At 45.7% G+C, this 22,146-nt stretch overlaps 1 pseudogene; it reads right to left on the reverse strand.

Annotated features, from left to right (window-relative positions):
- Positions 1-4,766: 4,766 nt before the first annotated feature.
- LOC127031228 (olfactory receptor 14C36-like) lies at positions 4,767-5,702 on the reverse strand (annotated as a pseudogene).
- Positions 5,703-22,146: the final 16,444 nt, after the last annotated feature.

Raw genomic sequence — 22,146 nt, forward strand, 5'->3', positions numbered from 1 at the left:
AGTCAAATTCTTACTTGTTTGTAGAACTCAGATTGTAATTTTGCTTTTATTTCTTGGTTAACCAATTTTCATCTGTACATTTATTACTTATAATCACTTAAAATCTATCTTTCTGTAGTTAATAAATCTGTTTTATGTTTTACCTAAAACTGTGTTTTGCTTGAAGTGCTTGGAGAATCTTCTCAGTGTTCAGAAGCTGGTGCACGTCGACTTTCCTTTATAGAAGTGGCGAATTGGGTAATAAACTTTCACTGGTGAGGCTTCTGAGCAGGTGTGATGGGGTGTACCTACCCTGAACCAGCCCCTAACTAGTTAATTGTGCTTTTCAGGCTAAGGAAGCCCCGGCTCTCTCATTCTGCTGGGCATGTTCAGCCTGGAGGCAGAGTATAAAAGGAAGCAGCCCAACTCAGTGTGGGTAGACTGCTGAAGCAGAAGGATGCAGACTGAAGGCTGTCTCCAGGGAGCTGATACAGGCTCCAGATACAGATCTGCAGGATGCAGAGCTTCAGATGGACCCCAGACTGCCTGAGGAGCCTAGAGAAGGGTCTGCGCCAACAGAAGCTATGCCACTTGAGGATCCCAAAGATCCAGGGGAGTCATAGAGCATCGCTGGGGGAGAAAGGGTAGGAAGCAGCCCAGGGGATGTATACTGTTCTCTGGTGAGTGAACTGGGGAATCAGTCAGCGTGTTTCAGGAGGATGCCCACTGACTCAATGGTGAGTACACTGAACACCATTAGGGCCCTGGAATGGTACTTGGAGAAAAAGAAAAGGCCTGAGTCCCCCTACTCTGGGCACCACACACCCCTGAGTGGTGCGTCACTTCCCCAATGGGCCAAGATGCCACACAATTTCACAGAGTGTGTCAAATTTATTGACTCTGAGCAATAGGACATGCTGCCTTGACTGGAAGGGTCACTTTATTGACTCTGGCCATCTGCCTGCTTGACCTGGCTTCCCAGGAGGTGTACTGTCTGCCAGAGGCCCGTATCTGAGACATTATGAAAGGATTCTTGAGGATCATCCACCCCTCTAACTACTACTGCTACATCAAAGCAGGAAGTAATGGTATCTGAGAGGTATGAGCCTGAACAGATCATCTGTGACTACGGGGCTCTGGAAGTGAGGGTGAAGGAGCTGGGGGCAAGTGGTGTTATCTTTGATCCTCCCAGATGAGGATAGGAGTCCAGGCAGAGACCGACACATCCAAGAGGTGAATGCCTGGCTGCGTGGAAGGTGTCATAGGAGGGCTTCAGCTTCCTCAGCCATGGAATATTGTTCTGAGAAGAATGACTGTTGAGCAGAGTTGGGGTCCATCTATTGAAGAAAGATAAAAAGTATCTTTGGCTACAGACTGGCTAACCTAGTGAGGCTGACTTTAAACTAAGTTTGAATGGGGCAGGAAACAAAATCCCAGAGGCAGTCTAGAACATGAAGACCTGGGTGAAGGGTTGAGATCTGGGAGAAACATGGGCCATCTCATCATGAACAAAGGAGACACAAGAGGGACCACAGAGGGGAAATCTAACAGACATCTAATACGAGAGATATGGGGAATAAAACGAAAGTACTAGAAATACAAGTAAAAAGATTGGTGTTGTGCATCATCTCCTTGGCATGTCATGAGTGTGCTCACCCAACATCCAAACTGGAATCATCAACCCCATATGAGCAGCGTCAGCAGAGACCAAGGACCAGTCCTGATCTGAAGGGAACATCTCAGAAGTGAGAGAGGCTAGTTCAATCTCCCAGTCCCAGTCACTTCATGTTCTCTCCAAGGAGACTGTGATATCCATCAAAATGGACAATTCTTGCCAATCAAATGTGGTAGGTTATGTAGGGATGAGTTCAAAACTGGGACATTGTCATAAACAGATAGGGTTAATGTTCTTTTACCTGTAAAGGGGTAACACCAGTGACCTGAAACACCTGACCAGAGGACCAATCAGGAAACAAGACTTTTTCAAATCTGAATGGAGGGAAGTTTGTGCGTGAGTTCTTTGTTCTTTGTCTTGTGTCTGTGCCCTCTTGACTATGAGAGTGATTTTTTTATCTCCTGGCTTTCTAATCTTCTGTTTCCAAGTTGTAAGTACAAAGATAGTAAGACCATAGTTTTATATTGTTTTCTTTTGTATTTACATGTGTGTAGTTGCTGGAATGTGTTAAATTGTATTCTTTTTGGATAAGGCTGTTTATTCATTCTTTTCTTTTAAGCAAATGACCCTGTATTTGTCACCTTAATACAGAGAGACCATTTTTTTTGTCCTTTTCTTTCTTTTTATATACAGCTTTCTTTTTAAGACCTGATGGAGTTTTTCTTTAGTGGTGACTCCAGGGAATTGAGTCTGCAGCTCACCAGGGAATTGGTGGGAGGAAGAAGTCAGGGGGAAAATCTCTTGGTGTTACATTTACTAAGCCTGACTTTGCATACCCTCTGGGGGAGGAAGGGGAAGAAAGATTAGCTCTCTCGGTACTTGTGTTTTCCAGGACTGAAAACAGGGAGGGTGGAGTCCCTCTGTTTAGATTCACGGAGCTTGCTTCTGTATATCTCTCCAGGAACCCAGGGAGGGAACACCTGGAGGGGAGGAGGGGGAAGGGAAATGGTTTATTTCCCTTTGTTGTAAGACTCAAGGCATCTGAGTCTTGGGGTCCCCCAGGGAAGGTTTTGGGGGGACCACAGTGAGCTAGGCACTGTATAAATCCCTGGCTGGTGGCAGCTTTACCAGGTCCAAGCTGGTAACTAAGCTTGGAGGTTTTCATGCTAACACCCATATTTTGGATGCTAAGGTCCAGATCTGGGAAAAATGTTATGACAGACATACAATACATCAGTATGTTGTGTAACACCTCCAGGTCATTTTAAGGATCCATCCATGCTTGTATTTGATGTCTTCTTGTTATGAAGACAATATATGAAATGTTTGGAGTCATATTTGCAAATGTAACTTTTTTCTGCAACACAAATTACACCATATTTGCACATGCAAATTAAATATTTAGGCTGGAATTTAAAAGGAAGGTGATGTAGTTAGTGCACTAGGTATGAATTCAGAGGAACTTGATTCAGGTCCACGTCCTCAAAGGTTTTTAGGCCTGTAATTCCCATGGGCCTTGGCGCCTTGTTTTGCCACTGGCATATTTAGTGACTTTGGGTAATAGCCAATACCTAAGAGTTGATTATCTAATTATGATAAGCCCAGCTGAAAATCACATCCATACCCGAAAAGCTCCGCCTCCCCCCCCAAAAAAAACCAAACAAACCCAACAACATAGGTTTAGCTGTAAAACTTCAATGGGTCTTCTCTAATATTTAAAGTTAAGCACTTGCTTATGAGTTTTTCAACATTAGTACCTTAGTTCAGAATATTCAAAGGAGCTGAGTTTTAAATACATACGCAGTATACACAACCATGAACAAACATGGTTTAATAAATGATAAATACTATTAACAATATCAATGCAGCCAATTTCTATGATCTAGACACAATTGGATCCTTGTGTGGCTGAGAGGCCATTGGCCAAATCCCAATCTACCCTTTGAAGCAAATGGCTAAATCTCATGTGTTAATGGTTACAAGGTTAGAATAACCTCTGCATTGTGCTCTGGTCTTTGAATGCAAACCCCCATGTCGCCATCTTGTGCTTGTCCCTCTTTTAGAGTTGAATCACAAGATTTTCCTTCTCAAACTGGGTCCCAGGCTACAGCAATTTGTGCACCCACCATTATTTCTCCCACCATGCTTAGTACCTGCAGTTCTCCCCACAGGAACTGTGACCAGTAGTAAGTTGAGTGACTAGCCCAGCCTTCACCATACAAAGTACTATTTATTTACCACTGTAAGAACAAAGCGTAACATAAGAAAAAAACATAAGAGCAATTCCAGATTGATCACTGCAGTAGTTCAGTAGGATAAAAATCTGGGTTTATTACTCAGACTGAGTTCATCTTTAGGAAACATTGCAATAGCTTTCTCTTCCGAAATGCCTTTCCACCATAGCAAGAAGAAGACAGTATTTATTTATTTAAATAAAAAAGATAATACACATAATTATATAAGGATGTAAGTTCCCTAGCACATCATACATAAGACAATAAAATCCCATAAGCATTAAAACAATAATTTAAACAGGAACTCAACTATTAACACACCTACAGGAAGTATTTTTAATTCTTCATCATTGAGGAAAGAAAACTCCAAGTCTCCCAGAAAACCCCTTCAAAGATATTATGATATTGACACCTTGAATAGATGGCAAAATGAATGGATATCCACATTAACCAAACATATTCCACCCTGCCAACCCCACTAAAGTCAGCTGGAATAAAGAAACAAATCAACCAATGAATCTATAAAATGACACAACATGAAAAAGAAACAAGCAAACAAACAAGCCAAACCTCTCATAGCCCAACCACATTTTTTATCCCAAAAAAGGAGAAGCACAAGAAAGTTAATGAAGTCCACTAGAGACTTAGCTATGGCTATTCATATTCTGTGCAACATGCTCAGATAGCAAGGTGATGTTAGCAGTATAAGGCATATAGATAGGTGTGTACATTTATGGATTGATATTTAGATTCTGATATTATTTACACTGGTGTAATTTTAAATTATCTCATTTAACTTCAGTGCAATTAGTCCAGATTTTTTAAATTCATAAACAGATGGCACCCTATGTTCTCAAGGAGACAATGTTGTCATCAGTTGATTATATTCATAAAGAAGCTCAGAATGAAATCTCAGTCAAGTACCAATGATGGACATTTTAATTCTTGGTGAATAACCTCCTCACAATCAGTTTCTTTAATGCAGCTTTGATCTCCTTGTTCCTCATGCTGTAGATGATCGGATTCATCACTGGAGGCACCAGGGAGTAGAGAACAGCCACCGCAAGGTCCAGACCTGATGCTGAGGTGGAGGTGGGTTTCACGTAGGCAAAGATGTCAGTGAAAAACATCAAAGAGGCCACAGTGAGGTGAGGAATGCAGGTGGAGAAGGCTTTGCGCCGGCCCTGCTCAGAGCGGATTCTCAGCACTGCTCTGAAGATCTGAACATAAGACACAATAATAAAAACAAAGCATTTTAAACATAAAAATGCACTGAAGTCAAGAAGCCCAATTTCAATGAGGTACGAGTCAGAGCAGGTGATCTTGAGTAGCTGGGGGATTTCACAGAAGAACTGATTGATGACATTGGACTGGCAGAAGGATAACTTGAAGGTGTTCCCAGTGTGCAGTGCAGAGTAGACAATTGCAGTAATCCAGGCACTGGCTGCCATTTGGACACAAGCTCTCCCATTCATCACTCTCTCACAGTGCAGTGGTTGGCAGATGGCTATGTATCGGTCATACGCCATGATGGTGAGTAAGGCAATATCAAGTGCAATGAAGACTACGAAGAGAAAGACTTGGGCGACACATCCAGGATAAGAAATCACCCTGGTGTTCATGAGGGAATTGATCATCAATTTGGGGGTGGTGACAGAGATGGAGCCGAGGTCTACAGTGGACAGATTCATCAGGAAGAAGTACATAGGGGTGTGAAGATGGTGGTTAAGGGCTACAGCTGCAATGATGAGAAGATTCCCCATCAGGCCTACCAGGTAAATCACTAGAAATACCACAAAGTGCAAAATCTACAGCTCTTGAACGTCAGAGAATCCCAGGAGAAGGAACTCAGTCAGGGTGGTTCGGTTGGACATTTTCTTTCTCAGTTCATTGTATAATGGCTGTGGAGAGGAGCACTAAGATAGTGGTGGGGATTACAGTGAGAGAGGGAGTACCACTGATTCCACTCTGCAGTATCTCATGATGTGAGTGTCAACGATGAACAGTGCTTATCACTGCTCTTAACTAGGAGTCGTGAGTTATCATATATGTGCAAATTGACATGGGTCCCTTAGTGTCAATGGAACTGTATTAGTTTACACCATCCAAAGATCTGGCTCAGGATGTGGCTTAATAAAATGCAGTGTGAAGGATGGGGCAAAGCACCTCCAACCCCAATGATTTAGCTGAGATATTTCCACCATTGGGGAAATATGCAAACTTGGATGTGGAGGTAATGTATTGAAAAGCTAATGCCTGATTTCCAGCTTCTGAGGAGTTATGACATGGAATAATAGAATCTTAGAATATTAGGATTGGAAGAGACTTCAGGAGTATGCCGGATGCTAAGATACAGGATGTGGAGCTGCAGCTGAAAAGGATACTAGCGGGAGCAGGGAAGAATCCGTTGATTGTCCTTCATGTGGGAACGAATTATACGGCTAGATACTCTCTGGAATGTATCAAGGGAGACTATGCCAGACTGGGGAAGACGCTTAAGGAAATCGAGGCTCAGGTGATCTTCAGTGGGATTCTGCCGGTTCCTAGAGAAGGGCGACAAAAGTGTGACAAGATTATGGCGATCAACAAATGGCTCAGGCAGTGGTGCTATAAGGAGGGCTTTGGGATGTACGGCCACTGGGAAGCATTTATGGACAGATGACTGTTCTCTCGGGATGGACTTCACCTGAGCAAGGAGGGAAATAGACTTCTAGGATGGAGGCTCTCCGACCTGATTAAGAGAGCTTTAAACTAGAAATTTGGGGGAGATGGTTGGGAGATGTTCAGGAGATCTCCACACCGGAATTTAACCTTGAGAGGGAAGTAAACAAAGTAAGAGGGGATACAGCCATGGACAGAAGAATTGGCATAAGGAGGAAGGGTAGTGTAGATAACAGACTAACAGGTGATGTTGGTGGTAGAATGTCCGTGCCTAACAGGGTACAGAATGTGAGTGAAGCCAAACGGCAAAAATTAAGATGTCTGTACACTAATGCGAGGAGCCTAGGGAACAAAATGGAGGAACTAGAGCTACTGGTGCAGGAAGTGAAACTGGATATTATAGGGATAACAGAAAGGTGGTGGAATAGTAGTCATAACTGGAGTACAGGTATTGAAGGCTATGTGCTATTTTGGAAAGATAGAAATAAAGGCAAAGGTGGTGGAGTAGCATTGTACATCAATGAGGAGGTTAACTGTAAAGAAATAGAAGTGATGAAATGGACAAGACAGAGTCTGTCTGGGCAAAAATCACACTGGGAAAGAAAGCTACTAGAGCCTCCCCTGAGAAATTGCTTGGGGTGTGGTACAGACCACCGGGATCTGATTTGAATATGGATAGAGACCTCTTTAATGTTTTTAAGGAAGTAAACACTAATGGGAAATGTGTGATCATGGAAGACTTTAACTTCCCAGATATAGACTGGAGTACAAGTGCTAGCAAGAATAGTAGGGATCAGATTTTTCTGGATGTGGTAGCTGATGGATTCCTTCACCAAGTAGTTGAAGAACCGACAAGAGGGGATGCCATTTTAGATTTGATTTTGGTGAGCAGTGAGGACCTCATAGAAGAAATGGTTGTAGGGGACAACCTTGGTTCAAGTGATCATGAGCTAATTCAGTTCAAACTAGATGGAAGGATAAACAAAAATAGATCTGGGACTAGGGTTTTTGATTTCAAAAGGGCTAACTTTAAAGAATTAAGGAAAGTAGATAGGGAAGTGGATTGGACTGAAGAACTTGTGGATCTAAATGCGGAAGAGGCCTGGAATTACTTTAAGTCGCAGCTGCAGAAACTATCGGAAGCCTGCATCCCAAGAAAGGGGAAAAAAAACATAGGCAGGAGTTGTAGACCAAGCTGGATGAGCAAGCATCTCAGAGAGGTGATTAAGAAAAAGCAGAAAGCCTACAAGGAGTGGAAGAAGGGTGAGATTAGCAAGGAAAGCTATCTTAGTGAGGTCAGAACATGTAGGGATAAAGTGAGAAAGGCTAAAAGCCAAGTAGAGTTGAATCTTGCAAAGGGAATTAAAACCTATAGTAAAAGGTTCTATAGCCAAATAAATATGAAGAAAACAAAGAAAGAAGAAGTGGGACCGCTACACACTGAGGATGGAAAGGAGGTTAAGGATAACCTAGGCATGGCCCAATATCTAAATAAGTACTTTGCCTCAGTTTTTAGTAAGGCTAATGGGGAGCTTCGGGGTAATGGAAGGATGACAAATGGGAATGAGGATATGGAGGTGGATATTACCACATCTGAGGTAGAAGCCATACTTGAACAGCTTAACGGGACAAAATCAGAGGGCCGGACAATCTTCATCCGAGAATATTAAAGGAACTGGCGCATGAAATTGCAAACCTGTTAGCGAGAATTTTTAATGAATCAGTAAACTCAGGGGTTGTACCATATGACTGGAGAATTGCTAATGTAGTTCCTATCTTTAAGAAGGGAGAAAGAGTGATCTGGGTAACTATAGGCCTGTGAGTTTGACATCTGTAGTATGTAAGGTCTTGGAAAAAATTTTGAAGGAGAAAGTAGTTAAGGACATTGAGGTCAATGGTAATTAGGACAAAGTACAACATGGTTTTACTAAAGGTAGATCATGCCAAACCAACCTGATCTCCTTCTTTGAGAAGGTGACAGACTATTTAGACAAAGGAAATGCGGTAGACCTAATTTACCTCGATTTCAGTAAGGCATTTGACACGGTTCCACATGCGGAATTATTAGTCAAATTGGAAAAGATGGGACTCAATATGAGAATTGAAAGGTGGATAAGGAACTGGTTAAAGGGGAGACTACAATGGGTCATACTGAAGGGTGAACTGTCAGGCTGGAAGGAGGTTACTAGTGGAGTTCCTCAAGGATTGGTTCTGGGACCAATCATATTTAACCTTTTTATTACCGACCTTGGCACAAAAAGTGGGAATGTGCTAATAAAGTTTGCGGATGACACAAAGTTGGGGGGTATTGCTAACACGGAAAAGGACCGGGATATCATACAGGAAGATCTGGACAACTTTGTAAACTGGAGTAATAGTAATAGGATGAAATTTAATAGGGAAAAGTGCAAGGTCATGCACTTAGGGATTAATAATAAGAATTTTAGATATACAGTTGGAAGCAACAGAGGAGGAGAAGGACCTTGGGGTATTGGTAGATCACAGGATGACTATGAGCCACCAATGTGATATGACAGTGAAAAAAGCTAATGTGGTTTTAGGATGCATCAGGCGAGGTATTTCCAGGAAAGATAAGGAGGTGTTAGTACCATTATATAAGGTGCTGGTGAGACCTCACCTGGAATACTGTGTGCAGTTCTGGTCTTCCATGTTTAAGAAGGATGAATTCAAACTGGAACAGGTTCAGAGACGGGCTACTAGGATGATCCGAGGAATGGAAAACCTGTCATATGAAAGGAGACTCAAAGAGCTTGGCTTGTTTAGTCTAGCCAAAAGAAGGCTGAGGGGGGATATGCTTGCTCTTTATAAATATATCAGAGAGATTAATATTAAGGAGGGAGAGGAATTATTTAAGCTTAGTACCAATGTAGATACAAGAATGAATGGGTATAAACTAGACACTAGGAAGTTTAGACTTGAAATTAGACGAAGGTTTCTAACCATTAGAGGAGTGAAGTTCTGGAACAGCCTTCCAAGGGGAGTAGTGGGGGCAAAAGACATATCTGGCTTTAAGATTAAGCTTGATAAGTTTATGGAAGGGATGGTATGATGGGAGAGCCTAATTTTGGCAATTGATCTTTGATTATCGCCAGATAAGTATGCCCAGTGGTTGGTGATGGGATGTTGGATGGGATGGGATCTGAGTTACTGCAGAGAATTCTCTTCTGAGTGCTGGCTGGTGAGTCTTGCCCACATGCTCAGGGTTTAGCTGATCGCCATATTTGGGGTCGGGAAGGAATTTTCCTCCAGGGCAGATTGGCAGAAGCCTTGGAGGTTTTTCACCTTCCCCTGCAGCGTTGGGCATGGGTCACTTGCTGCTGGATTCTCTGCAGCTTGAGGTCTTCAAATCACAATTTGAAGACTTCAATAACTCAGGCATAGGTTAGGGGTTTGTTATAGAAGTGGATGGGTAGGATTCTGTGGCCTGCTTTGTGCAGGGGGTCGGACTAGATGATCACATTGGTCCCTTCTGACCCTGGAATCTATGAATCTATGAATCTAGGTCATCTAGTCCAACCCCCTGCTCAAAGCAGGATCAATCCCCAACCGAATTATCCCAGCCAGGGCTTTCTCAAGCTAGGCCTTAAAAATCTATGAACTCAGAAAGCGTCCCCAATGAAGTTCAGTTGAAAGAATTCCACAGCAACACCACATAGACAGCCTCCTTCCTGTTTCAAAAACTGATCTGTGGCACCAAATCCCAGCTACATTTCCATCTCTGTGTGGTGGGGGGCTAATAGCATTGCTCAGCTACATTTGTGTTGTGTAATTCTCCTCTGTGACTGTATATCTGGCCTTGGCCATTCAGTTGCCATCAGGAGACTTATTTTCTATTCCTGGTTCTTCCATACACCTGCTGTGTTACCTTGAGCCAGTTACTTACCCTGCTCATACCTCTGTTTCCTCTCCCTCCCTTTCTCTGTCCTGTCCACTTAAGTTGTAAACTCTCTGGGACATAAGCAGTGTCTTACTATGTTTGTGTGCTCTCCACCTGAGTATTTCTGGCTAGCAGGCATCAGTGTGAGACAGAGGATACGGTGCTAGAACAGGAGATCTGAGGTCTAGCCACTTTGCCCTCTTCTATGTCATTGAGCAGAGACAGACTTTGTCTGGGGCCTTCAGTGCTCTGTGCCACAGTTTAAAGGTGACTTCATGTATAAAACATAGTCTGAGGATACTAATATTTCCACTTTCTCAGTTTTACCATCCTGCACAAATCTCATTGAAACAGCAATAAATTTGATATTGGACAATATCAGTGTTGGCCCACTGGCTTAATTATTAGTTTCTAATCTGAGGAAATCAGCTATTTTCTTTTTAAATCATTTCAAAGGAAAAGTGGACTTTAAATTGAAAACATTTTTATGATAGATTTGTCCTATCCTTAAAATCAATGTATATATTGGAAAAATCTTTTTCTTTTTTCAAAAAAGACTGTGACAGTTTTTAAGTTTTCAGCATTTTTTAAGAGCAATAGTTTGGTTCTTGATTCACAAAACCAAAAAAATGTTTGGTCTCTACAATTTCAACTAAAATAGGATTTTTTTATGCTGGAAAAAAATGAGCAGCTCTAGATGTTTGCTTGAATGATAGTAAAGGTTTCAAAGAGTTCCAATTGTAACTCATAGTTCTAGTATTACATTGCTGCAGTATATTAGCACCCAAACATATTTAACTGAAATAGCAGACTTACAGCGTTGGTCTTTGTGAAATGTTTGCCAGCCTCTGAAGCACTGGACAGTCCACTGCCAGGATTCTTCAGTCACTGTCTGTCTGTGCACCTGTCAGTAATGCCTCGTCACTATGTTATCAAGCTGCTGTCTCTCAGTCCCTTCACAATATTTCTTGAGTTACTGGGTCTCTCTGCAGATCCAAGCAGACAGGGACCCACTCCACAGATGGGTGCTCTCCTCCTTGGGCAGGCTTGGCTGAAATGTGAAGGACTGAATGGGATTGGGGACTGAAAGCCCCTCCCATCTCTGAAATTGATTCTGGCTTGTGCAGGATTCAGACACAGTCATAGCCCAGGATGTACCTTGCCTGGAGCTAAATAGCTGAATCTGGTCTCCAGGGCAGTGGGCCCGGCTCTGATCTCATCTCAGGAACAATCCACCTTGACAACCTTCCCTAGCTGACTCTAACCCCACAGAAGGGGAAGAGTACCCAGCCTGGATCTCATACAATGGCAGCATCCCTGCAAGGATCTTTGGTTAAAAACAAGACAGGGCTGAGTCCCATACAACATCCTAAGAAGATTGCCGAATAGAATATATATTGGTAGCATAGACATGTGTCCTACAATAGCTCAGAGCCCAGTGGCACTAGAGCCCCAGTTCCTTCATTAATGTCACAAAAACAGCTCTGGGGGAGTAGAGATTGTTTTTCCTCCTACATTTTGTCAGCAGCTCTTGGGATGAAGCCTCCAGAGGAACCCACAGCTCAGACTGCTCTGGGTGTTTGATGTTGGTCACTAAGAGGTACCCAGAGGCAAACATTAAAAGCTCAGAACAATTTCCTAAAATAGAGTAAATTGATACAGTTCCATTGAGTTCCGAGTAGTTAGGGCTCTTCATACCAAGTAGAGATGTGGACCTTTGATTTCAATGGGCATATTTCATTTTACATGAGCTGGAGATTGGCCCTAAGATGATCATGAAGCTATGTCACTTTTCACCAGTTGGGAATCAGGCCTCATTGACTCCACCGGAGCTACTATTGATTTACACCAGCTGGGGATCTGTTCCCTTAAACAATTTCAAATCCATTTTATTTGCCTGTGAATCTGAACTGAATGAAAGACAAAAGTTTCTAGCCACTTTCTTGGCTCTTTATCCTATGGAATTAATTGCCAGAGTGTAACTTTTAATGGTTAAGGAGCAATTCATTCCGACTGGGGACAGAACTTTGGAGGAATTCAGTGTTGCAGAGATTTTCTGTATCTGAATTTCAGCTACCATAGGGATGGATGTCCTGACAGTCTTTCACTTTTTCATTCTTTCAGCAATTCTATATATATTAGAGCAGACAACATAAAAATAAAAAACACCTTATACTGCAGGTGCAATGATGCATGTCATCTTAGAACTGTTTATTTCACACTGATCCAGTTACTAATGCTATCCTAATATCACATTGCCATATGAACAATTTCTGTAGCTTGTGTAGAGATGTTATGTGATGTTGAATGGCAATGTGGATAGTCCCCATAATTTTGTCTAGGTGGACAGGCAGAGGATCACAAATGAGAGAGGAACCTTCCACAACACAATCTCTCTGCTGATGTACAGTCCATGTGCTCTAAAAATAGTCTGAGAACTTCAAGACAGAAAAGTCTGCCTAGTTGGGTCACTTTTCAGGATTGAAACTAGAGGAAAGCAACATTTTAAAATACAGCTCAAAATAATTATTGTCTTAATAGTAGCAAGATGGCACATGCTAATGCTGAAGGATCCCTAATAAGATATGGACTAGGCTGCAGTTATATTGCTGTAGTGCTAAAAGCTTAAAGAAGTCCTTAGACTCCAAAGTTACTAAGGCCAAGTTTTAAAGATATTTAGGTGCCTCTAGGAAAGTATTGGGGCATTTTTGAAAATGAATCATAGAATCATAGAATATCAGGGTTGGAAGGGACCTCAGGAGGTCATCTAGTCCAAACCCCTGCTCAAAGCAGGACCAATTCCCAACTAAATCATCCCAGCCAGGGTTTTGCCAAGCCTGACCTTAAAAACCTCTAAAGAAGGAGATTCCACCATCTCCCTAGATAACCCATTCCAGTGCTTCACCACCCTCCTAGTGAAAAAGTTTTCCCAAATATCCAACCTAAACCTCCCCCACTGCAACTTGAGACCATTACTCTTGTTCTGTCATCAGGTACTACTGAGAACAGTTTAGATCCATCCTCTTTGGAGCCCCCTTTCAGGTAGTTGAAAGCAGCTATCAAATCTCCCCTCATTCTTCTCTTCTGCAGATTAAACAATGCCAGTTCCCTCAACCTCTCCTCATAAGTCATGTGCTCCAGCCCCCTAATCATTTTTGTTGCCCTCCACTGGACTCCTTCCAGTTTTTCGACATCCTCCTTATAAAGTGGAGCCCAAAACTGGACACAGTACTCCAGATGAAGCCTCATCAATTTCAAATAGAGTAGAATGATCATGTTCCTCTATCTGCTGGCAATGCCCCTACTTATAAAGGCCAAAATGCCATTAGCCTTCTTGGCAACAAGTGCACACTGTTGATTCATATTTGGCTTCTCGTCCAGTGTAACCCCTAGGTCTTTTTCTGCAAAACTGTTGCCTAGCCATTCAGTCCTAGTCTAAATGGGAGCTCAGCTCCTTAAAAGCATTTGAAATTTAGAGTATTAAGTAACACTTTTATTCTAACAACATTCTCTAGCCTCTTTTCCTTTAGCTGAAGAGAGTTTTTAGAAGGAAAAACAAAACAAAGCAAAACAAAACAAAACAAAACTTTTCTGACAGTCACCCCTTAACTTTACCTTTGTTAAGTTAAATAGATTGAGCTCCTTGAGTCTATCAATATATGGCATTTCTCCAATCCTTTAATCATTCTCATGGCTCTTCTCTGAACCCACTCCAATTTATGTACAATTTCTTGAGCTGTGGAGAGAAGAGTATTAGAGCAGCAGTAGTGACGCTGCCAAATATACACATAAAACAACTTTTCTATTCCTACTTGAGATTCCCTTATTTCGGGATCCAAGGATTGAATTCACCTCTGTTGTATTGGAAGTTTATGTTCAGGTGAGTATCTCCACAACCCCCAAATCACAGGATAGAGTTCCCCATCCTGTAAGTACAGCCTAATTCTTTGTTCCTAGATGTTCCTAAACATTTACATTTAGCCATATCAAAAGGAATATTGTTTGCATGTCCAGTTTAACAATTGATCCAGATAACTCTGTATCAGCATCCCATCCTCTTAATTATTTACCACATTATTTACTGCAAAGTTTATGAGTCATGTTTTATGTTTCTTCCGGGTCACTGATAAAAATGTTAAGTTGTGTTGGGCCAGGAACCAATCCTTGCAAAATGTTATATGGTACCACCTCAAATTCCTTCCAGATATCTAAATATATTACATCAACATCCATCTCTTTATCAGCCCAACTTGTAATCTCATCAGAAAAAAGAAATCAGGTTAATTTGACAGGATCTATTTTCCATAAAACCATGTACATTTGCATTAATTATATTAACTTCATTAAATTCTTTATTAATTGAGTCCCATATAAGCCATGCTTGGCCAGGATCAATGTCAGGCTAAGAGACCAGTAATTACTTGGGTCACCCCATTTATCCCTTTTAAATATTGGCACAATATTAGATTATTTCCAGTCTTCTGGAACTTTCTCTGTGTTCCAAGACTCACTAAAGAAATATTAATGATCCAGCGAACTCTGCAGACATCTCTTTCAAAACTCTTGGAAACAAGTTATCTAGACATCCAGATTTAAATAATGTCTGACTGAGAATTCCCTTCTTCGCGCCCCTGGACCTCCCCACAGTAACAGACCAGATCTCTGGTAACCCATTCCAGTGTTTCACTGCTCTCCTAGTGAAAAAGTTTTCCCTAATTTCCAACCTAAACCTCCCCCACCTAGAATAATGTCAATCAATACCCAAATGTCAAATAATATTTTGTGTACTCCAATGACTTTAATGGGGGATGGATTGGGTGACCCTGCATATGAGTGTTCCAGAAAGGGTCATCATTATTCTTTCTGAAATCTCATTTATCTTCTTCCTTGTTGATGCATTAATTGATTGTGTGGGAGGGAAAGGGAGAAAGAAAAGGATGGTGCTAAATCTTGCAGTTCATTCACAAGACAGATCATCATTGATATCAAAGGAAAAAAACTGCAGTACAATTCAAGAGAGCCCAGCTCGGTGACACCCTGATCTTGACTAGATCTTGATCATGCAGCATTCTACTACTATTTTAGGTGACTATGTGAGGAACTGTCTCAGATTGAGGTGTCATCAAAGGAGATTTAAAAAAAAAAAGATAAACTAAACATAAATAAGTCACCAGGACTGGATGGTATTCACACAAGAATTCTGAAGGAACTCGAATGTGAAATTGCAGAACTACTAACTTTAGTCTGTAACCTATCATTTAAATTAGTGTGGCAGAGCTCTGACCTTGCTTCTATGGGTCCTGCGCTTCTAGGCAGTTTATGCTAGCCTCAGTGGCTCACTGTGGCCCTCTCCATAGCCCTTCTCTCTCCAGGGTTACAGTCTACTGAGCCCTTTTCATCATCGGCCAGTGTCATAAACAGATAAGTAAGAGTTAATAGAACGAAAGTACTTCATATCTCTTTTGCCTGTAAAGGGTTAACAAGATCAGTGAGTCTGGTTGTCACCAGAGGACCAATCAGGGGATAGGATACTTTCAAGTCTTGAGAGAGGGAAGTTTTTGTGTGTGCAGTTAGATTTTGGTTGTTGTTCTCTCTGGGTTCTGAGAGTGACCAGACGTGCAACCAGGTTTCTCTCCAATCTCCCTGATACAGGTTTTTATAGATTCAAAATAGTAAGTACTAGGTGATAAGGCGAGTTAGGCTTATGTTTGTTTTCTTTATTTGCAAATATGTATTTGGCTGGAAGAAGTTCAAATTTGTATTTTGCTGAAAGGATTTTACTTTGTACTTGTATACTTAGGCTGGGAGGGTATTCCCAGTGTCTATAGCTGAAAGACCCTGTAACATATTCCATCTTAAATGTACAAAGATAATTTTTACTGTTTTTTTCTATCTTTAATTAAAAGCTTTTCTTGTTTAAGAACCTGATTGTTTTTTTTATTCTGGTGAGACCCCAGGGGACCGGGTCTGGATTCACCAGGGAATTGGTGGGGAGAAAGGAGGGAAGGGGGAGAGAGAGGTTAATTTCTCTCTGTGTTAGGATTACTTTCTCTCTCAGGGAGAGTCTGAGAGGGGGACAGAAAAGGAGGGGGGAAGGTGAATTTTCCTCTCTATTTTGAGATTCAAGGAGTTTGAATCACAGTAATCTTTCAGGGTAACCCAGGGAGGGGAGGCCTAGGAGAGGCAACGGTGTGGGAAAGGGTTTACTTTCCTAGTGTTGAGATCCAGAGGGTCTGGGTCTTGGGGGTCCCCGGGCAAGATTTTGGGGGGACCAGAGTGTACCAGGCACTGGAATTCCTGGTTGGTGACAGCGCTACAAGTACTAAATTGGTAGTTGAGCTTAGAGGAATTCATGCTGGTACCCCATCTTTTGGACACTAAGGTTCAGTGTGGGGAATTATACCATGACAGCCAGCAAGAAGGTTGCTGAGAGAACTCCCACAGTCTCTGTTGTCCCTAGGGGCTTATTTCAGAACAGTTTAGCCTCCTGTCCTGACTAGTGCTTGACTTTTCCTCCCAGGAGATGTTTCCTGTTGTGGTGGATTGGGGGAAACCCGGGCCCGCCCTCTATTCCAGGTTCTGGCCGGAGGACCCTAATGGTAGCAGCTGTTGGCAGACAACCTTTCACCGTCAGAGTTGCTACATTTCCCAGGGCCACTTCTCCATAGCTCTCCTGCTTCTCCTTTCTTCACCCTTACCTTAGGGATGCCTTAACGATGGTTTGAGGGTTTCTTCATTAACCAGCTCTTCAGCCACACTTCCTCTCCTCTGGCTCCCTGGCTCTCCCCTGCCTGACTGGGGCTGAGCTCTTTCTATAGTATCAGTGGGGCCTTAATTAGAGTCAAGTGGTCACATTAACTTAATGACCTCACCTGACTCTTTGCAGGTTAATTAGAGTCAGGTGTTCTCATCAGCCTGGAGCAGCCCCTGCTCTGGTCAGTCAGGGAACAGAAAACTGTTAATCCAGTGGCCAGTATATCTGCCTTCTGCTAATCTGCTGTAGAGGGTATGAGAGAGCGGGCTGCTGCTGCTGCTGCTGTTCCTGCTAGGCGCTGGGCCCTCACTGCTGCTGTTACTGCTCCAGCTGCCCCTCTGGTTGGGCTAGACACCACCACCCACCCCCTTTCTCTGCTATCTGCTGGCTGGGTGGCTGGCTAGTGAACCCCCCCCCCTCGCTTGCTGCCTTTACTCCACCTACAGCCCCTTGGGTGGGGGGGCCTGTTGGTCTGCTCCCCAGAGGAGGGGAGTGAGGGACCCCAGCTCCAGCCCTTGTTACTGAGGACTCCGCCACCACCATTATCATCTGAGCAGGGTCTCTCCTGCCTGGCCACCAGACCACCACCTGGAGATGCTGTGTTTGCTGCTGTGGAGCTGCTGGAGCCCCAAGGAGGAGAAGAAGAGGATCACTTGCTGCTGGAGGACCACGAAGAGACTCTGAAAACCACCGTGGAGGGAGCACTTAGGGACTGAGTATTTTTTGGACTGTGCTTTTGTGGTGGGGATCTGGACTGTGTTTTTGGGGCACCAGAGGTGTGACGTGGAGCCTGCCTCCAGTCCATCCATGTCCCCTTTTACCCCCACCACCATTGTTGCCCCCTCCATGACCCCCGCTGACTGTTTTCTATCTACCTTGACCTCCTGCCTCTGGGACTGAGCTGCTCACCTGGCTTGCCGCGCCCATTTCTATCGTTTGGGCCTGCAGCAGCAGCCAGCTACAATTGGCTTTTTGTACAAGTGCTCGTGGGTGCACACACACACACCCCCTTTGGGCTGACCCTCTCTCCTTTGCCACGTTTGTCTGCCCCGCCCGTTTCCATCTGCAACCCTGATTGTCCTACCACAGCCCTAAAGCTAGCCCCTTGGTCCCTCTGCCCCATTCCCAGCTGGACTTTTTTTTTCTTCTCCCTACCCCGTGGTTCCCCCAGCCCTGATTAGCCACTCCTTTCGTGTGCCCATGCCCCCTCCCAAGTGCTTGTGCCCCTCCTTTGTTTGAGTTTACCCTTGTTCACTGCACTCCCCTATGCTGTTATCCTCCCCTACTCCCTAGTGCAGCTAGAGGAGCCAGAATTCCCCTTTGAGTCAGTGACTGACACTCTCCCCCCCGTAAGTCCTTGATAGCTCCCCACATCCATTTAGCCGTCCCCTTCTGGCGCCCTCCTTCCCTGCCTGCAGCCTAATGGGGAGGGGTGGTTGCCTCCTCTCACTGTTTGTCCCCCTCCATGCTCTCATTATGGCAGGGGACACAGTGGGGGAGACTCCTCATGATGCTTCCACTGCCCCTCCTCCACCTGCCCCCGCGCCCATTCCCCAAGCCTCTTCGTCAACCGTCGCTGCTGGTCCACCTGCTACCGGCCCCACTGGGGCGCCAGCAGCGGTGAGCACTGGGGAGACCTCCACTGCTGCCATGTCCTTCGCCCCTTCCAATTCAGGGGGAGCCCCCCTGCTGGCGGGAAAGGTCAGGGAAGAAAGAAGGGTAAGGGCCCCGCTAAAAAAACTGGGCCCTCCATGGCAGGGGCTACCTCCACTGCTGCAATCCTGCTACTGGCTGCAGCATCCCTCCCTGCTGCTCCCCCCACCAGCTCCTCGGGTGCCCATCCCCCGGCCCCAGGGCATACACCCAGTTGGTGGCAGCCGCCCCACCTGCCGCTGCTCCTCAGACCATCGCTTCCACTACCATCTATAGCGGCCGGGGCCCCTTCCCCACCTTGACCAGGGAGCACAGTGTCCGTTGCCTCTTGTTGCCCACCTCGCCCCACGTGGAGACCTACATGTGGGCGTTGGTGAGGGTGGTGGGACCCACGGTCATTGTGGCTGCCTCCAAAATGTACGGAAGGGTGGTCTTCTTCCTAGCATCGGAGACCACAGCACAGGAGGCAGCAGAGATGGGCCTGGCAGTGGGGGGCATGTTCATCCATCTGGAGCCGTTGGAAGACCTGGGGGTGTGCTTAATCCTGACATCTGTCCCTCCCTTCCTGCCCAATGCCACCCTGCTGCCTGCCCTCTCTACTCTGGGTCGCCCTATCTCTGTCATCAGCCATCTTCCGTTGGGCTGTAAAGACTCTGCCCTCCGTCTCGTCCTCTTGTTCCGCTGGCAAGTGCAGCTTCAACTGCCGCCGGCAGTGCATGATGGAGAGGCGCTCGAGGGGTTCTTCTTGGTCCCCTACCAGGAAGCCCACTACTGGGTGCATTATTCTGCTGGGGAGGCCCGGTGCTAGCTCTGCTGGGCAATGGGGCATGTCCAGAGGACTGGCCCTTGGCCTGGCAGGGAGGAGCATCCGGGACCCCTGAGCCCCGGCAAGGCACTGGCCTGGTCATTGCCGACGCCTCTGGCTGCTCAGTGCCCAGAGCTGCCCCTCCTCGTTCCCGGTCCACCACTGCTCCCTCTCGGGCCCAAGGGATACTCCCCCCAGCTCGCCCAGATGAGCGGGAGAGCCCCGCCTCTGCTGTCTGCAATCTGGCAGGGCCTGTGGAGGAGGATGTGGCAGAGATACTGCCTGGCGTGGGAGAGGGTCTGCTCCAGGGAGACTTCTCCCTCCTACATGCTGCCCCACCTTTGCCTCCCCGAGTCCCTGAGCCATCACCCTTGCCCCCCGACCTGACCTCTGTTAGCCAGCCCCCGGATGATGCCGTGGAGGGCTGGTCCTTAGTGTAGGGGAAGTGGGGCAAGCGGAAGGCTCGGGCCCACCCAGATCAGACCTACACCGTCCCGGGCCGAACAATATTTGATAACCTGTATCTGGTCCGGGACCTCCTGGAACTAGGGTATAGGGATGGTCTGTCTCCGCCGGAGAACTGGCATGGTTTAGAGGGCAGGGTGATGGAGGAGCTCTGGAAATGGACAGGATTACTCCGGTGCCTCTCCCTCCAAGGGAGGGCACTGGTGCTCAGACAACTAGTCCTGTCTATGCTCTGGTACCGGCTCAACACCCTGGTCCTAGCCCTGGGTTTCCTGGCCAACCTCCAGACAGCGATAGTGGAGTTCTTTTGGCCAGAACTGCACTGGGTCTCTGCAAGGGTCCTTCACCTGCCCCTGGAGGAGGGGGGGCAGGGCCTGAAGTGCCTACACACTCAGGTCCATGTCTTCAGCCTCCAGGCCCTGCAGAGGCTCCTATATGGTGCAGGTATTCTGGCATGGAGAGTACTGGCGCACGCCTTCCTCTGCCACTTCTGAGGGCTCCGATATGACTGGCAGCTCCTTTATCTCCATCCGAGAGGTCTTCCGCGAGACCTCTCCGAGGTGCCGGTTTTCTACCAAGACCTCCTCTGGACCTGGAAGTGCTTTTCAATGACTAGGTCCGTGGCAGCCACCATGGGAGCTGATCTCCTCGTGGAGCCCCTGCTACACAACCCCCAGCTTTGTATGCAGGTGGCAGAGTCCCCCACAGTGTGCCAGAGGCTGGTCTTGGCAGAAGTCACCAGGGTTGGAGACCTCCTGGACTACAACTGGGGAGACTGGCTAGATCCCCTGATGCTCGCTCGGTGCATGGGGCTCTCCAGACCTCGCACTCCCCAGCGCGTACTCCAGGAGGTGAAGGCCACTTTACCGCCCGTTGCTTGGGCCTAACTCAATAGGGTCCTGTGAGAGGGCATGCCCCGCCCACCCTCTACCCCAGGCCCCGTGGACCTTTTCATCGGGCTTCTGCCCCATGGACCCAATCGGCACCCCCACCTTTTCACTGCGAGCCGGCTGCACAACCTGCAGCCGGTTCTGTTCCAAACCGCACCAAAGAAACATCTGTACATGCTTGTGCTCCACACTCTTCACTTCCTCACCCTCGTGTCTCGCCCCGACACAAAGTGCAGGGACCTTCTGCCACCTTTCGAGGGTGAGACGCCGCAGTGGGCTATCTTGTACTCCACCCTGATTCCAAAGCCCGCCGGGAATATCAGTTGGCGGCTCCTTCATGGGGCCATGAGCACAGGCGTGTACTTGGCGTGGTTTACCCTTCTCCCAAACACCTGACCCTTTTGCGGCATGAAGGAAACCCTAGCGCACATTTATCTAGAATGCACAAGGTTGCAGCCCCTATTTCGGCTCCTCTTAAATATCTTCTTAGGTTTTTGGTTGCACTTTTCCCCTCACCTCTTCATCTGTGCACTCCCCATCCGTGGCCCCACAAAGTCACGGAATCTCCTTATTATCCTCCTCTTAGCCCTGGCCAAATTAGCCATTTACAAAACCAGGGAGAGGAGGTTGGCCAAAGGGATTTCCTGCAACAGTGGGGCCTATTTCCATTCCTCCGTCCGTTCACGCATCCGGGCAGAGTTCCTCTGGGCGGCGTCCGCTGGCTCCCTTCACACCTTTGAGGAGCAGTGGGTGTTGTCCGGGTTGCTCTGCTCAGTGTCCCCGTCAGGTTCCCTTCGTTTATCCCTATGACCTCACTCCTGATCCAGTTTTTTTCATTAGTTGTCACCTGTATTTATTTGGTATCACAGACCTGTGGTTCCTCCCCTTAGACTGAGGGGAGGTCCTTCAGCAGTGGGCGGGCTTTACTCGCCCACTTCCTGGATAACAACAGGGCTATTCTGCTGTACCCAACTGGCCTGGGTCTATCACATTAGCTGCTGTACCAAATGACTGGAGGATAGCTAATATAATGCCAATTTTAAAAAAAAGGCTCCAGACGTGATCTTGACAATTACGGGCTGGTAAGCCTCAATTCAGTACCAAGCAAGTTGATTGAAACTACAGAAAAGAACAGATTGATTGGACAAATAGATGAACATGATTGATTGGGGGTAGTGTCATTGTGATTTTT

Source organism: Gopherus flavomarginatus, chromosome 11 (assembly GCF_025201925.1).
Source record: "Gopherus flavomarginatus isolate rGopFla2 chromosome 11, rGopFla2.mat.asm, whole genome shotgun sequence".
Classification (NCBI taxonomy): domain Eukaryota; kingdom Metazoa; phylum Chordata; order Testudines; family Testudinidae; genus Gopherus; species Gopherus flavomarginatus.